The following is a 15,643-nucleotide window of genomic DNA, read 5'->3' on the forward strand; positions in this document are numbered from 1 at the left end:
AGCAGGTATGCTGTCAAGGCGTTTTCACAAACGTGAAAAATATACTTTTCTTGTGTGACATCTTCGGATCTACCGAATCTGCCCTGATGATGGACACTGCAACGCTGTCCGAAACGTCGGCTAAAGAAGGAGTTAGCGCAACACGGCATAACACCCCAAAAACAAACAACAAAAACACTTTTTTTTATGTTTTATGTATTGTTTTTATAGCTCCATCAGAATTACTTTAATCGACCAAATGGACTGAAATAATGTAAGCAAAGTTCGTAAGGAAATCATTTAAGTACAGAATAAATTAATCATTTTATGCAAATAATTTCCACAACGCGTATTTCCCGAAGAACGCGGATAAAGAATAAACGAAATTGAGTAGTACCGGAAAGTAAAAAATGATTTGCTAGTTGTCGGAATTCAGTCCTTAGGATTCATTTTTGAAAGGAGGGTGTTTAAGAATTTAGGAAGAGAACGAAACACCTAAAACAACCCTTGGAATAGCCACTAAAATTCAAAACTGAAAAATTATCTTAATTTATGTTCCCTGAAGAATATTTTAATTTTATTTATCTGCTGATGATTTTTAGCAAAACATTTTAATTTTTTTTAATGATAAACTAATAGTCCAGTCAGTGGGGAGTTTTACCTTGCAAAAGGTTAGGTAGTAGCGATTTTGATATATGTTGTTAAGATTGGGACTCTAAGGAAAAAAAAAAGTTTTCGACCTTGGGAGGGTCGAGCTCGACCCGCCATCTTGGATTGAAGGTGCCAAAATTTGTTTTTTTCAAAATAATTGTGAAGTGGTCGTTTTACAACCAAATTGTTGAAAGCAAACTTAAAGACAACTAAATTACCTACATTTTTTTACATGATATTTTTTTGTAAGTCTAATAGATAATGAGTTACAGTGGCGGAAATGTGAATATTTTTCTAAAAATGATGAAATTCCCAACTTTGTAATTTTTTCGGGTTATTCATTACATAATTATAATGATTTTGTAAACTCATTTCCACACCACCATGAGGTATAGAACATGGCACATTTTTTATTGTGGTATCTCCAGTAGGTCTAGTCCACAGATATACCAGCGATGGTAGATTTCGAAATTATGTTACATTACTATGAATTATGTTACTATAAATTATGTTACTTAATAACAGTCTTCGTCACCAATATCATCATCTAACTCATTGCCTGTGATACTGAGATTCTGGGCTTCCATTGACAAAATCTCTTCTTCTTCGTCCTCTACATCGATGTGAACCTCTAGCGAATTTCAGCATGTTTGACTATTACAGCATCCACATACAATAGAACACTTCAATCCAGCTTTCGTGCAGCTACATGCAACGCCGCATCCTTTTTTACAATTGCATGAAATAAATTTTAATAAAGTCTCGGGTGCTGGTTTCTTTGTCATTCTTACTGGAACAAGCCCGTTGGTGTCACGTTTCCAGCCCAAGTTTCTGGATTTTTTTGGATTCCATACCATTTTTGGACTTGGTGGTACGTTCTAAATGCATGGTACCGTGCAGCGTCGTTCGTTGGTGGCAAAGAGGCAAGATTGATTGCTTGATTGATTTGCTTTTTGTTATCGACTTTGCGAAACGTTTGTAGCGGACTTCTTCCAAGGTTTCCTTATCCATGTCACCCCCGTACAAAGCAACAAGAAAGCGTGTTCTTGCAACTGCTATGTCTTCTGGTGTTGCATCATGTTGTTTGAAAATTCCTATCATGGCATTGAGTCTTGTGTCGTTTTGCACAAGCGAACAAAATTTTGTTTTTCCTTGGTTGAAGAAGGACGATGTTGTATCGCAGCCGCTAAATGCCTTAAATGCCATGAAGAAACAGAATATTCTCAGCCGCCTCTTTGTATTTCACACTATTCGCGGAACACAGTCTTTCAAAAGTTTTGCCTCTCCCGGGTTTGGGAAGATATATACTACTTTTGGGTGGTGCTAATGCTGTCAGCAGAACTAGGAGATCAACGTCTTCGCCAATAATGAAAACAGCGTCATATGATGAACACAAGGAAATCGCAGTATTGACAATCAACTCATCAGCATCTTCTTCAGCCTGCTTAACTGTAAAATCATCCTGTATAAATTGCTTTGTAAGCATCGAAATCAGACGGACTTTGTTATTTTCACTGGCTAAAAATCGTTCTTGTGAAACTTGAACTGGCATTGTTTCATCGAAAAGAACATCTGCAGACATGAGCATCCAGTCAACGTCCTCTAACCAGGACTCAATCAGTGTTGCCAAGTCAGTTGTAGACTAGGATCCCACTATAACAAATCAACGTCATCGAGTACACGTATGATGCTATATAAGTATATTGTAACGTAGAAATACGTTAAAATGATATTGTGTACAAAATTTATCAAGAAAACTGGAGTTTTACAATTTTTTGTCAAAATTTTCTTATTTCAACCGCTGTAACTCGTTACCTATTAGACTTACAAAAAAAAACCTTTTTACAAAAAATGTAGATAATTTAGTTGTCTTTAAGTTTGCATTCAACAATTTGGTTGTAAAATCAACCACTTCATAATTATTTTGAAAAAACCAAATTTTGGCACCTTCAATCCAAGATGGCGGATCGAGCTCGACCTCCCCAAGGTCGAAAACTTTTTTTTTTCTTTAGAGTCCCAATCTTAACAACATATGTGAAAATCGCTACTACCTAACCTTTTGCAAGGTGGAGCCCTTTTTTATCCCCCACTGACTGGACTATAATGTTTTGAAGGGTTTTTATGCATTAGCCTGAAGCACTCATACAAATTGAAAGAATAACCCGCAAAAAAAATCCGCCGGCGGGAATTGAACTTGCAGTCTTCTGATGGCCGGTCAGCTACTCTATCAATGAAGCTACAGCAGTTTATTCCAAACCCGCCAAATTATTCAATATGTCTTAGTATTTGCATTCAAAAATTATTTCTTATTTCATTTTTTCACCTGAAAACAAAGAACTTTTTTCTCTCTTATTTTTTTCTCGGGAGATATTTTCAATTTGTATTAGTAGTTCAGGCTAATAATAATTTGAAAAAATATTTCATGATATTTTTCTGAACTTAAATTTTGAGTTGAAATTTTTTTTTTAAATTGCCTAATGTATTCCTTCTAACCGGAAGTTTATACTAAAGTGTAGTATTTTAAAAGTAAAATTAATACGAATTTCACCGCTTTGATTTTTCAAATATTACATTTCACTTCTACGTAGTCTTCTTACCGAGTTTTGTATTGGAATCGAAATTGGAAAGAAAATCAAGGTGATTTGATTTCTAAGAATTAAAATGAAATAAAATATAAGTTTTTGACGCGCTTTTTTTTTACTCTGATTATTATCATATTCTCTTAGGATGGAAACACCTACACAATTATTTTATAAATAAAAACTGTAAATTAAAGATAAAATTTTAAGAAATTTATTCAATACAAAAATTTAAAGAAACAGATATAAAAAACGAGGTTCTTACAAAAGTGACCCACAACGTACAAATATATATTATATTTCAAAGAACACGTACTATAATAATGCCTCTTTTAGCGTCCAAGATTACGAAATTTGCGAATCGCTAACGCCGGATTTTTTTTTAATTTCAGGAATCGCTTTAATGCCACGAAAGATCCCAAAAAGAAAACATTAAAACACCTTCCGGATTGTGTCAGATTAATCACTTTAACGTTAATGCGATCGAGTTAAATAAATCCCTTTCTTGAAAATGTTTATTCATTCAATTTTTTTACTCAATCTCTGTTTTGAAATTAAATAGGAATTAAAAAGTGAAAAATAAAACAGATAATCAGTGCATAGCATCAATATAACACGGTAAATTTTTGTTTTGCATTAGTAAATCATTGAAAAGATTCATAAACACATAGCAAAGCATCATTAAAACACAGTAAATCAATAACACCCAGTAAATCTTTGTTCTGCATCAGAAAATCATTGGAAAGATTCATTAAAACACAGTGAGTTATTGGATTGCATCGTTGGGAAGACAATAATTTCTCTATAAATACTTTGCGCTGAGAAATCTGTACAAGTTTAATGTGGAAAATAATTATTTAAAGTTAACAATATTCGGTGATGAAATATAAATAAACCGTTTATTTTCTCAGTTCTTCAAAAAAAAATTATGTTTTAATCCAATCTGAATTTTCTTTATTACTGCTTTCTAAAAAAATTCTATTGATTTTAAAAAATAAAACACGGAAAATAAGACAGTAAATCATTTGATTTCACCATTAAAAAAAAAGTTTTTTCCCTGTAAATCCTCGCTCATGAATTTCCGCGCGGAAAAACTGTCAGTTTCGAACATAATTTATAAAAGTTTATAATGTCCGATAATGGCCAATCTTGCCATTTCCTTATTCCAGTTTTTGAAAAAGGAATAAGTTCGAATCCGCGTTCCATCCGGATAATCGAATCCCCACCACATAATGGGAAACTGTTTTATACTTAAGGATTTATTAGAGGGTTCAGAGTCAGTCGGGGTCTGGCACGACCGGGGAACGGTCGCTTCTCGCCGTGCGATCCTACACATTTACCAATCTACGTCCTCGTACCGAACTCGCTGTAATACTATGAATAATATAAACCTGCCTGGAAAATATACGACGGAAGGTGTGACGGTATTATGTACGGTTAGGTCCCGTCCGGGAATTGTTACGGCTCTGTCGACATTTTAAATAATGCATTATCAGTTATGAACACGTGAATTATTCAGGAATGTGAACTAGTGTGCTGCTTCTGCTGTATCTCTCAACCTTTATTGTTTTTATGTGAGAGTGACATGGGTATTAGAACTTGAGTGGGACATTATTAAAAAGTTTTTTTAATGAAAAATGTACATTTTCTGGTGAAACTAAGTTGAATTTTTTAATAAATTTTATTATCAGTGAAGAGCCTTGGATTTTGTGAATTTATCGTGGAATGTCATAATAAGGTATGTAATTATAAGTTTGTCTAATAAATTGCTTCATTAATTCGATAATTTGGTAGCAATTTGCATGGACTGCCAGAACAAAAACACGGGGATTGCTTAACGCTTTCCAAAGATTTTATGTTTGGGAATTTCTGATGACTGAAATAAGGGTCATATTTTAGGTGATCATCCAATAAGGTGATGATTTTTGAATCCACTGACATTTTCATATTTGACTTGTAACTTTTTTGTTTAAAAAAAATACATGTAGATATGTAGTATAAGCCAAATAGTGAAAAAAAGTTTATTTTGCACAGTGGATAAATATAATGTGCATCTAGGATAAGCTGCAATACAGGTGTGAACACGTTATAGTCCAGTCAACATAAGTTTCTTAGTAGACAATGCCTGTTTTAAGAAACTAATCATGTGCAAGGTTGTTTTTTTTTTTTTTGAAGATACATAATATAAAATTACATAGATCTCTCATTTTATCAATTAAATAATATCTTAAATAAAAAAGAAGAAAAAAATGGGAAAGTGAAGAAAAAAAAGAAATAAGACACCTTGTAATAAATTATTACATATTTTTTAACATTTCTATTTGAATCGATCCTTCCTAAATTAATTATTAATGTAGGTATTTTTGGACCGAATGCTGACAATTCACACTGTTTCTTATGAGTTTACAATGTATTTTCGGTCCGAGGAACGAGCGTGCTTTTAGATATATCGCTGTGTAGCTTATTGGAACAGAAATACCATTTCTTTCCTTAATTTTTCCAGTATGATGTTTGTGTTTGATTATTTTCCTTTATTTTTTTATGAACTTCTATTATGTATTATTCTTTAATATAAAACTGACAAATATCAAATATATCCTTGTAAAGTTTGTTGCACGAATATCTGGAGGATTTATTTATAATTTTAAAACAATTTTAGATTAATTTAGGTAAATATTTTTCGGAAAAGTTGAACACTGTTTTCTCTTGAAATTTTTTTATTTGAGATAAAGATAAATATACAGTGTGTTCGGGGGTAAAGTGCACTAACTTTGGGTGGGTGATTCTACATAATAGTTGAATTTAAAAAAAAAAATACTTTTTCTTAGAAATTCTAATGTTGTAAGGCAGTTTTTATGTAAAAAAGATTATTATTTAGTATGGGAAAATGAACATTGGAATTTTGAAAAAAAAAAAGTTTTTACTTCTACCATCATGTAGAATGTAAAATCACCTCCTGAAAATAGCCGACCTTACCCCTGGACACCCTGTATATATATTGACATAGTAAATATGTTTGTTGATTAATTACTTATTTCAGCATCCTTGCAATAGGTCTTCATAAATGATTTTCACAAGCCATTTTCTGTATTTAATGTCAATATCCTCGAATACTACATCTACATAAGGCTAGTGAATGTCATAGTAAAAATATGTAGCATGTTTTATTGAGAGCTTTCACAAAATTCTGTAGGAAAATGTGGGTAATATCGCCCACGTTAATGCTAAAGTGATTCCAACCTAAAAACTGGATAGCTTTATGAAATAGTTAGAGGACAAAGTAAATTTATTGAACTGCATATTTTGACGTCTGTCGACAAAATCTAGTTTTTGAAATTGGAGACATTTTTGCTAAAGAGAGAACGAGGATATATTGTAGGTATTACACGTAATTGATGTCTAGCATCTCTTCAAAATGATCTAAATTAATATTGTAATTATTTCATTGTTTGCTTTATGAAACTGATTGGAATAATAAAACAGAAGGTTTTTAGAAACATATTTTTTCTTATGGCCTTTGTCATATCTTTGGGGATGCCGTAAGGTGAGTTTTTTTTTAAAAAAAGGAAGGAGATGGAAGTTGTGGGAAGAAAAAAAAGGTATGAGGAGTGGGTAAGAATCTGAAATTTCTATAGTTTCCATTTTAAATATGTACATAATTTTACAGTTTCTACATATACAAAACACAAAAAAAAATCATTGATTTTTTTTTTTAAATTAAAAGTTTTTATTTTAATAATATTATTTTTAAGTTTTGCAAGGATTTTATTTTTAAGTATTGCGACAAATAAACCACTTAAAACATCGTTCAAATAAAATATAGTGTTTTGGTAAGCAAAATCATGTAAATAAGTCTATCATCTCGATATGGCTTTACCACAGTATGATAATGACATTGTCCCATGTTCCAAAAAAAAGCTAAAAATATTTACACTCAGAACTCAATATAAGCATAGTAAAATTACAAAAAAAAAACAAACAAAACAAAAACATAAAGAACGAGTATACTATATATTAGTTTAAATTAATCCATTGTGAAATAACACAAATTCATAAAATAATTTTACTTGCGCATGCCCGGATTTGCATTCGCGACATTTGAATTGCTTGGATGGGTAATATGGTAAAAATTTGCTAATACGAACTAATAAGCTTTGCCTTTTTGGATTGTTTTGTTTACACTTTTTTTATATTACCTTGTATTTTTTATAATTTTTGTGTTAGCATTTTAACTAAAAACTTTCAATAAAACAATAAAGTATAAGAGTAGGTACGCAAAACTATAAAGTATAAGAATAGGTACATAAAACAATAAAGTATAATAGTAGGTACACAAAAAAAAATAAAGTATAAGAGTAGGTACATACAACAATAGTATACAAAAAATGAATAAAAAGACGCAAAATGTTTTCCGCCCAAAAATAAATAACAAAAATTTTTTCAGTAAAATTTCCATAAAGGCAATTTGGACAGATCAGCTGACGATCTTCGCACTTCCATAGAAATTGAACCCGTAACTTCCGTTCTCCAAACAATGCCTCCTCATCACAGACATAGGAATTAATAGACGAGAAGATAAAGGCGAGGGGTAAAATCAACTGTTGAAGAACGAAGGGAGTGAAGATGACTGTGATTCGTCAATAAATCAATCTGACAGTAAATAGGCATCTCGCATTATAATATCACCATTTACTTCTTAAAAGTAAAATCTGCTTTGAATGAATAGACATTTTTACATGGGAGCGCAAATTACTCGCCACGTTATGAACAAATTTGCGAAGTCCAAATTCGGCAAAGTAAATTTCTTCTGTTTGCAGCGTCGTAGTTAGTTTCAGAGTATTTAGTTAAGACCCTTTTACGAATGTTCATAATTTACTTACCCCAGTAAACAGCGACAAGCACACTTGACAACGGCTATATTATTACTCTAAGCAACGGCCACATTCGAACAATGATCTAGGGTTGTCACAACCGCTTTTTTTCCTATTAATAATAAAATAATGTAATTATCACTTTTAATTAAAATTAATTTACGCGAATTATTTCAAACATTATTTCATCACAATAATACGTAGCATTTACATTATTATTTGCTCCTTGTTTTTGTAGATACTCTCAGTATCGCCCCAACTACTTGAAATGGCTTTAGGCGTGTTCAGTGACCAGATTTACATAGCTAGGTACTTCTCACCACCACATAGCCAGGTGTGGGGTATTATTTGGGAGTATTTTGTCGATGAAGGTGCTTTTTATTTATTTTTTGGGTATAATATTTGCATAAACATTTTTTTAGGTACATTTAAGCATCATAATATGTCTGCAAGAAATTAGTAAGACAGTATTATATACACCGACATAATAACAGTATTCTAAGACTATGCATAATATTATTCAAAAATATACGAGTTATACATATAAATTATGTATATATAAATATATACGGACAATGGAAGAAATCAAAAGAAAAAGACAAAAGGGTTAATAATTAAAGTATATTTGTAAGAACAGCATCCAATAAACAACTTACAGGGGTTTAAATAATGTACAAAAATAAAAGCACAGTTTAAGAGAAAACAACATGTACAATAGTTATATTATCGATGCTAGATAAATAATAACAGCTGAATAAAAATATATTTTAAAGATGAACCAACATAGAAAGAAGGTATTAATCTGTTGACTGTGATGACGCCCGTGTCCGTGAGAAAAATTACAAATCATAGATATGAAGGTCTCCGTAGTCGAGGGGTAACGCTCTCAACTAGCAAGCGGGAAGTTTCGGGTTCGAAACCCAGCGTGCAAATAAAATTTTTATTTGATTAATTTGAATTATTTCACGATTTACTAATTTAAAATAATTTAAAGGATGTTTGCGGCACGTTCTAAAGTGGAAGATAATATATTCCAACGCCGTCAAAGAAGCTGCGTTTATCAAATAAAAAATATTTCCTAAAGAAATATTTAGCGCAAGCGATTCTGGCCGTATTATTCATACAGTTCCTTTGTAAACACGGGTTAAAATTGATTTTAAAAAAATCTTCGATTTTAGTTTGGAGGACTCCGGAGTCCCTCCCACAGTTGATAGGTTAATAATTGAATATGATCGAAAACAACGTAATACCATAGACATATGAATATTAGTAGACCTGCCCTAAGTGATTAAAAGCGTATTATCCCCACTCCCCATACCGGTTCCATTGGAGCCGGCTGGGCTCGCGTATGGCCTCAAGTGAAATTTGAAAACGTGACGTCATCATTCTTGTGCGAACTATGGTCGAGGCATCATCGGTTCATTTTACGAAATAACACGGCAAAATGTTGACTTGTGATATGAAAACTTGTAAAAATAGATGTGAAAAAGAGAATAAACCCAATTGTCGTATTACATTCCATAAGTAAGCATTATTTTACTTTATTTTAAGCTTATTCACACCGTATTATATGGATCAGTTTTAGAAACACATACTATCACATCACAATGTAGCGATTCTCAAGTGTGCTCATCGTTGTTTACTGGGGTAAGTAAATTATGAAACATTTGTAAAAGTCTCTTAACTAAATACTCTGAAACTAACTACGACTCTGCAAACAGAAGAAATTTACTTTGCCAAATTTGGACTTCGCAAATTAGTTCATAACGTGGCGAGTAAAAAAAAAAATATATATATATATATATACATATTTTATCAAAGCGCAAAAGGCGAAGGCACATCCCTGATTCTTGTGGACACGGCTTTGTTGTTCGCGTCCATCGCGTGATAGTATATGTTTCTAAAACTGATCTATATTATACGATGTGATAAGCTTAAAACAAATTAAAATAATGCTTACCTATGGAATGTAATACGACAATTGGGTTTATTCTCTTTTTCACTTCTATTTTTACAAGTTTTCATAGCGCAACCGACCATTTTGCCGCGTTATTTCGTAAAACGAACTCGACCGTAGCTCGACGCTAGTTCGAACAAGAATGATGACGTCACATTCTTTTGATTCATGGGAAGCCATACGCGAGCCCAGCCGGCTCAATGGAACCGGTATGGGGAGTGGGGATAATACGCTTTTAATCACTTAGGGCAGGTCTACTAATATTCATATGTCTATGCTCCTCATCATTTATCTTCATTATTCACAATTTCACCTGGAATAAAAAGATTCCGGCAAACCTTTTATACCTTCGCACATAAATTATTCGAGTCGAAGGCTTTCGCGCTTTCAGAAGCCGGCAGAAGTAGAAAGAATGTTAAAAGAAGCGCCCAGGCTTCTCAGTCACATAAAACGTATGACAAATGACAATAGTTCCAGGCATATGAAACGCAGGGGACAGAATAGTACCTGTGAATAAACTCCAAAAAAGAATACGTGAGAAGCCTGAATAATATTATTGATGTATGTGTGACTTTGAAGTTTTATGAGTGCGGATGAGAAAATGTCGAATTATGCAAATATAGAAAAAAGTACTTTGCGGAAAGTATAAGGCAGTGTGATTGTATTTTTTTAATACTGGCTCACGTGTTACCGGTGCTGATCGGGGTTGCTGGTGGTTTTTAGTAAAGTTTTGATGTGAATTCTAGTAAGCTGGGTGTTAGATTGTAATATGGAAGAAAAACTCTGAGCAATTAAAATATTTAAGTAACTTTTAATGCGGGCATAAAACCAGTTAAGATATCTTCTGGATTGCTGAATTGTATCCGCGAATATAATTTTTTTTTGCGTAATTGTAAAAAGCATTCACTTTGTGGCTCATCATAATTTATAATAAAAACACATAAATTTGTTTTTGACCACGATAGTTTTATTTTCACTCTACCGGTTTCGGAAGATCCCTTCCTTCGTCAGGAGAATATTTAAAACTGTTTTAAATATTCTCCTGACGAAGGAAGGGATCTTCCGAAACCGGTAGAGTGAAAATAAAACTATCGTGGTCAAAAACAAATTTACGTGTTTTTATTATAAATTTTTTTTTGGTTTAAGTGTTTTGATTCCGGCTTCGTCCTTATTCGTAGTTCTGAAAATAGATTCTTTTTCCTCAGGTAACACTATTATATGAAACGCACAAGAGTCCCAACTGCTCCCAACCGTCTGAAGCCAGTGAGAGCATGGCATACCCAATTGAGGTATGTTATAAGGCTTCAGGTAGTGGGGAGGGGAAGTTGTCGGGAAGAGGAAGGTGGAGAAGTACCTGGATATTCAGATCCGGTCACCAAACACGGCTAAAACCATTTCAAGCAACTTTTCATTTCCTAATAGTGGTCTTACACCAGGGCGATACTGAGAGTATCTTCCACTACGGAACGTGCCGCAAATATAATATATGTTATTTTAAATGAATATTTTGTGTCATAACAGAAATTAATCTTCGAAACATTAATTTACAAACCTTTTTTTCAAATTACAAAATATTTATTTGGCCCTTCCATTGCAAGGTATTATAGCCATTGCATTAAATTGTTAGTTCACCCATTGAAAGCATCGCCTGCACGTGCATAATCCATCATATTGTGAATTTTAACAATCCAAACAAAACATAAGTGGGAGATAATACAATTTATTGTACACGTACAATATAGTACAAAAGTAAATAAGAGAGCTGATTTAATAAAGAAAAGATAAGATCTTAAGTTCAAATAAATAACAACAAGAAATAAAACAAAGTAACAAGAGTAATAAGTCGGCCTCCCCGGGATCCTTTCATTGGATAACTTACTTTTCTGCCATAGGTCACCCAGAGTGGTTATCTACGTATGGTGACTTAGCAGGAGTGACCGGGTTCATGGGGTGAGGTTTGTCCAGATTTTGTTGGCGACTGCGTCTGTCCACCAACTTCGTGGCGGGCCGTATCTGAAGAGACTAGCTGGGGGAGATCCTTTCACCTCTTCAGTTGGACCTTTTCAGGTATTGATTCATTCGTCACTCCTTGATACACTGATTCCTACCCACCCCCTTCTACTCTTTTTTTTCACAGAGCTTTCACTCCTTTCTTAAAAAAACCCCTCCACGCAGCATGCCTAAAGATAATTTAGGTCCTGAGAGAAATTATTTTCGTCAGGGCCTCTTGTGTAGATTGAATATTTAAAAAAAATAAACATATAATTAAGAATTGCTCTAATGTAACTTATATTGGTCTTACAGAGTCTCCTAAAAATAGAAATTAATAGCGTCGCTTAACGCCCTTTCTTCCCCCAAAGTGATAATATACTTTGCAAACTGTGCAGACCGTGGCTTGAAAAGTGTAACTTTTTTATACCAAGCCATTAGCCTACTATCTCAAACACTTTACTTTCTTAATTAAAATATAAAACTCAATGTTCCTTGTAAAATTCTCGTCGCCGGTAGGTAAATATTTCATTCGGGCTTCATTCGGGGGGTGCCATTATAATATTGAAAGGCACTAAAAATTTCCATTAAACTTTCCAGCAATCTGGAATATTCAGAAGGGATATTGAAATGGAACTAATTTACAGCTCCCTACCCTACGGCCTAACTCCAGCCCCAGTATTTCCTATGGAATGGTCTATAAAACTTCCCTAGGAACGGTTCCTTAGGCAAATAGACAGGAGACATAAAATCTGGGACATTTTAATAGATGATCTCGCAAGGACCCTTAAGTGTTTTTACTTTTTGTCTTCTGCTTTAAGTTGGCAAAAAGATTTATAACTTTGTATAATTTATTATTTTTTTCGTCAATCGTTGTAAAGAGGGCTTAAGAGGAACGTCTATGAGGTCTTTTTCATGCAACAATTAAATATGAATTTGTGGCCAAAATACTCTACCAAATTGAATAATTATTTTCTTACTCAAAAGGTATAACAAATACACATTTAAGTTTTGGCTGGAAAATTCCGCATAGCCGTTCCTCTTGAGAGCTTTGATTCTGAAATGGTTTTCTTGGATTTCTGACAAGAACCTATAATTTTAGGCATTAACAGTGGTTGCGGAGCATCATTTAAAGCATAGGATTAAAATAACTAAATGTTTGCTTGTACACTCACTACTATGCAATGTGATATCATTTGTCAGAAAAAGAAAAAAAAGTATATAAGAGGTCATAAGTGCGACTGTTGGCATACAAAAAAACTAATATTTACAATGTAAATGAAATGTATTTTCAAAATTCGAACTGATTGTTTGAATTTAGACAAGCAATAAAGTAGGTACCCACTTGTAATCAGAATTTTTTTTTCCAACACATTTCAAATTCAATTATCAAATGAAATTAGTTGTTGTTTTTTTGGTTGAATGAATGAAATGAATGTATCAATAAATGAATAAATTATTAGTAAATTAAATTAAATTGAATTGTGTCAGTTCATTATTTAATCATTGAAAACAATATAAGGTGTATTTGCAGCAAATTTCAAGTGTTGAAGATACTCTCAGTATCGCCCTTGTGTAAGACCACCATTCAGAATTGAAATGTTGCTTCAAATGGCTTTAGCCGATATTGATGACCAGATCTAAATAGTAAGGTACACCCCAACTTCCTTTACCCCATCTCCTTCGCATCTCCAATACCTTCAGCTTCAAAACATACCCAGACGGTTGGGAGCAATGGGGACTATTGTGTGGTATTCGCATACTGAAAAAAACTTATAAAGTTATGAATGAATGAATGAATAATTAGTTATTAAAAGCAATAATTAGCTGCCTATAATATCAATACAAATTGAAATAAATGCCGCCGGTGGGAATTGAACCCGCACCTTCTGATGTCCGGTCAGACGCTCTGGACCACTGAGCCACGTCGGCTTTCGGCTTTTTTCGGAATCAATAATTAATGACTGAAGGGGAATCTCGCAAGTAAAAATTTACTCACTTTCTGACATCTGATTTATCTAAGACAAACTCGTTATCGATGACAATGCAATCTATCATGTTTTAGTAGTCATCATTTTGAATAGCACTGGATGACATTATATTAAAAATATTAGTAAATTCACGACATAAATTTCGGTACTATCTAATTAGGATTTGGCTTAGGTGTCAACGGTGTTTTATTCGGTTGGTGTGGAGGAAGGTTCGATTCTCAGTTAAACCAAAAAACAATGTTTTAAAAGACATTTCAAAAGATTTTCACAGCAGTTTAAGTGCCAATCCCTGGGCAGGAAGATTCAATCTTCAGACAAACCAAAAAGATTTTTTTTTGGCTTCTAGCCGGCGGAAGAGATAGCCCAATAGGTCGAGATTATTAAAATTATAATATAGTAGTAAAGTAAACTAATAAAAAATACGTAATCCAAAAAAGTCTTATATTCTCCGCTCGCTCCCTTTCTGCCATGATTAGATTAATTTTAGCTGTAAAAAATATGTAAAAAAAAAAAACATTCAAATGGCGTCAGATTCTTTATGTGTGTTAAGGTAAAATTTAGACATCAAGGAAATGGTAGCAATTTGACAATTGAATCAAGGGTTTGGAATAATTTGTAAGACTCCCTTGACAGTTAAAATGTCGGATTTGTTTTTTCGTGTTTCTGCTTTTCGCTTTATGTTTAAATTGACTTTGATTTATTAGCAACAGTATTTCCAGGATTAAATCACCCCAATTACAAACGCGAGATAAAGAATGAGTTTTAATTACTCAAAAGGGGTTCGAATTGATTTTTTTTCCTTAAATTAGCATTTTATATTGTTTTTGATGTTATTAAACTCGTTATTTTTGAATGATTTACTCATTGTGGTTAAAATAATTATTACGAAGTAAAAAAATCTGAATTAATGTTTTTTTATAAATATGGTTAGGGCAGTTAAATTAATAACAAGTATGTTTTTTTGTAAATTAAAATTATTTATGCCAATTTCCAACATTGTTGAGTATAACATCTCAGTACGTGGATGACCAAATAATTGTTTAGCCAATTCATTATTTTTTTTAATAACCATCTTTCCTTCTACGTTCACAGTAATTTTGTAATACAGCTGTTATTTATTTTTATTTCTACTCGACACAGGAGGCCCTGAGGAAAATAATTTCCCTCAGGGCCTATGTCATCTCTGCGGATGCTGCGTGGAGAGTCTTTTTGACGAGAGGAAGGAGTGAACATGAACAACTACTGAGAAAAAAAACTAAAAGAAAAAATTCTTAGTAAAAACATTGTTCTGTAAAAACGCAAAGTATATTTTTTATTTATTTATTTAATGTGAATACCGCACAAGAGTCCCCACTGCCTAGAGCCAGTAAGAATATGGTATCCCCAATTTGAGTATGTTGTGAGGCTGACGGTAGCGAGAGGGGTAGGAGACGAGGAAGAGGAAGGTGGGAAGTACTTGACTATTCAGATCTGGCCACCAAAAACTCTAAAAGCCATTTCAAGCAATGTTTCAATTCTGAATGGTGGTCTTACAACAGGGCGATACTGAAAGTATCTTCCTCACTGTAACTTACCGCAAACCAAATATAACTAACTAACTAACTAACCATCACGCCGTTTCCCCGC

The 15,643-nt window shown here is 33.1% G+C and overlaps 1 protein-coding gene across 1 annotated transcript in view; it reads left to right on the forward strand.

The window, feature by feature from the left end:
* Nucleotides 1-4,510: 4,510 nt before the first annotated feature.
* LOC149419065 (uncharacterized) overlaps nucleotides 4,511-15,643 on the forward strand; it is a 58,491-nt gene continuing 47,358 nt past the window's right edge. The window contains exon 1 of the mRNA XM_089637926.1: nucleotides 4,511-4,947. The gene's annotated coding sequence lies outside the window, so the exon portion shown is untranslated. The remainder of the gene's footprint in view (nucleotides 4,948-15,643) is intronic.

This window comes from Hesperophylax consimilis, chromosome 12, assembly GCF_061612785.1.
Source record: "Hesperophylax consimilis isolate HC1 chromosome 12, BYU_Hcon_1.0, whole genome shotgun sequence".
NCBI classification, from domain to species: domain Eukaryota; kingdom Metazoa; phylum Arthropoda; class Insecta; order Trichoptera; family Limnephilidae; genus Hesperophylax; species Hesperophylax consimilis.